This window comes from Hordeum vulgare, chromosome 1H (assembly GCF_904849725.1).
Source record: "Hordeum vulgare subsp. vulgare chromosome 1H, MorexV3_pseudomolecules_assembly, whole genome shotgun sequence".
Classification (NCBI taxonomy): Eukaryota; Viridiplantae; Streptophyta; class Magnoliopsida; order Poales; family Poaceae; genus Hordeum; species Hordeum vulgare.
In genome coordinates, this window is record NC_058518.1 from 134,076,039 (window position 1) to 134,079,243 (window position 3,205).

The following is a 3,205-nucleotide window of genomic DNA, read 5'->3' on the forward strand; positions in this document are numbered from 1 at the left end:
TTTGCAGTAAAATGGGGTTTATCCGGATCCAATGGTCATGACCGTCGGGTTCGGGTTCCGGGAGGTTTTCAGACAGGTCTGCGCGTAGGGTCGATGCACTGTGCAGAGGGGCTAGGCGGATATGAGAGGGAAAACGGGCACCCGACAACTCATTTTTTAAAAATACCCAAAAACCTCCGACAATAGACCAAATACGGTGCCGCTACGGTCGACCGTTCGGGTACCAGACGGACTCCGATTGTGACGAAACTTGACAGGTGGCCTGCCTATATTAAAATAACACCGCACGTCAAATCTCAACCCAATCAGAGAAGGTTTTGCGCACACTTTTAAAACAGGGTTTTGACAGTGCCGTGGGCGCGTGCATGTGCGGTCGGGCTCAGAACGGACAACAACGAGAACCGGCAAGTAACAACGGATGCAAGTTTTGAAAACTGGCGGCAATGGAGATGCCGATGCAATGCAGATGATGTGCATGATGCGATGATGAATGCGACAGACAAACATACCACACGACGAAAACGGAATAAAAGGGGAATCTTCTGGAACGTCGGCATCGGGCTGTCATAACTCTCCTACACTACAGGAGGATCTCGCCCCAAGATCCAAGAATGAAAGGGGGAGAGGATGAGAAGGCAAGAGGTAAAAACTTAGTCGCTTCTTTGACAAATGAGTGAAACCAACGATCCTTGAAGGTTGCAAAGAGATGAGGAATGATATGAGAAAGAGGCAAGAATTCACGAAAAATTTCGGCAGCACTTCGATAGGAAAAGGGGACAAAAAATTCGATAAGATGGGAGAATTAGACAATATTTACAACCAACAACTAAATATAACAAGGGAACACCAAGATCTTGACAGAACAACATAATAGACCCAAAAGAGCAACATCACAATGCCTCCGGAACAAGAGACTAGGAACTACCTCATACTAAAGAAGAGAATGAAGAAAGAATGACAACTACTACCTCAAATGAACTTGGCAAGCATCCTTGCAAGAAGAATTGGACGGAGTTGTTGGAAAAACAACAACAAAAAGAACAAGATAGTAGTGGGCTTATGGAAACCTTTTCAAACTAATGAAGTGACAACCAGCCACTAACAGAACAATGATTGTTTGGGAGCAACAAGATATGAACAATTTCTTACACCAAGAGGATACATTGAGAACTTGGATTAATGACAAGCACCATGATAGCAACAATCCATAGGAAAAGCTTTAGGTGAAATCCAAACCAACACAGCTCAATGAAGAAATCACGGGTTGAAACATCTCATGATCATAGAATTGGTGGTTTTAATTATCTCATTCTTGAAAGGATATCTCTTCGAGGCTCCTACACTAACAAGAATGCTATAATACCACCTCAAAGGATAAAGGAAGAACAATTGCGCATATCAATGCAAGAGAAAGGATACTTGAGGTGCTCCAACAGGAATTTTGAAGAACACCTTGTGAAAAAAATCACATCCTTGAAGAGCCACCATGACGAGCCTCCGTATCAAAAGGATGATGCAAAGATAAGAAGGTAGAAAACAATAAGATTGAAGCCTTGCAAAGACTTCGATGAAGCTTCACAAAGAAATACTTGAGAAAACTTGGAACTCCGGAAAAGAAAAGATAATAATACTTGAGAAAAAGGAATTGATATCATGAGCCGCTCCGGACGAAAAATTGGGATCACTTTGATGCAAAGAGAATAAGGATTATGTTATGCTCATGTTTCATCTAATTAAATTAATGACAAACAACGGATTAAGCATACAACTTATTCCTCTTGAAAGAATCTTGAATAAAAGCACCACTTGAGAGATAAGCACCACTTGAAGCATAATTGAAGGAAGCACCGGTAAGAATTCACAATTGAATGGGAACACCACGAATTAATGGAGATACATGAGAATGAAGAGATCATAAGCCACCTGAAATAAACTAGAACAAGGCACCGGAATAATCGAGAGATGAACGAAGAGACAACAATGGAGAAGAATTTGGGAATGAAAGCTGCAAGCTGAGAACGAACAAAATCTTCTGGATGATGGCTTTCGGAGGATCGAGAATGAAAACAACTCAGAGAAGCACTGGATAGCAAGAAAGGGATTAATCATGATTGACAACAATTAAGATGATGGCACAAAGCTCAAATGATGAATCTCCAAGAGAATGGACCAAGACTTGAGAGAAGCACTCCTTCGGTCTACCAAGTTAAAAAAAAGATGACGAGAAACAACACCAAGGATAATGAGACACTCCGGAATAAAGAAGAATGCAAGGTTGAGCCAAACATGAGAATTAATTCGAATATAACTTGAAGAATTAAATATGACTGATGGAAATCATACTTACGTCATAGTTGCAAGAATTAGAGATCTTCGGGAAAGATTGCAAAAGCCAAATAAGATCCTGCGAAAGAACCTGTGGGTTATGGGCCCACTCAAAGAAATCACCGTTAGGAAAGATTTCTTAGAAAGAGAGATATTGCACCGGAATAAGAAAACTAGATGAGGTTGGGAACCTCGAAATAACTGAAGGATTGAAAACCAAAACTTCGGAAATATCTTTAACACTCCGGGTAGAAAGAGAGAGGAATTAATAACAAGATAGTCTGAAACGAATTTCCAACATGGAAAAGAATTACAGGGATGAATAGGATATAATGAACACGGATAGCTTGAACTGAATTCACAGGAAAAGATGACAAGACAGAATAAAGGTGAACATGAAGCTCCTGAGAACCTTCACAACGAATCACCGGATAAAAGAGAAAAGAACAGATAGCGGAAGCTATAAAGAAATGAAATGCACTTGGATGTAATCCAAACACTGAAGAAAAGGGCGGGAGGTCGGGGAAAAACAAAGACGACTTGGGACAGATGAGATGAACTCCGGAAAGAAAAGAGAGATTGATCTTGCAAAATTGGAGAGGATTGAATTCACTTAGAGAGAAACACACCGGTTGAAATGAATTGACACGACAACTCCGGTTGACAGAAATTGAAAATACAAGTTGATTGAACAAAAGAATTTGCATTCTCGCATGAACATGAGAACACAGCTTAGAAAAGATCTGAAATCACCACTTGACATTGAAGCAACTTGAATTACCATATTCAACAAAACAAAGGATGAGGCTTACGAAACAAGCCAGAACAACCTCATGAGAAAGATTTCGTTTGATATTTTCGTGGACAGGATCGCACGGGC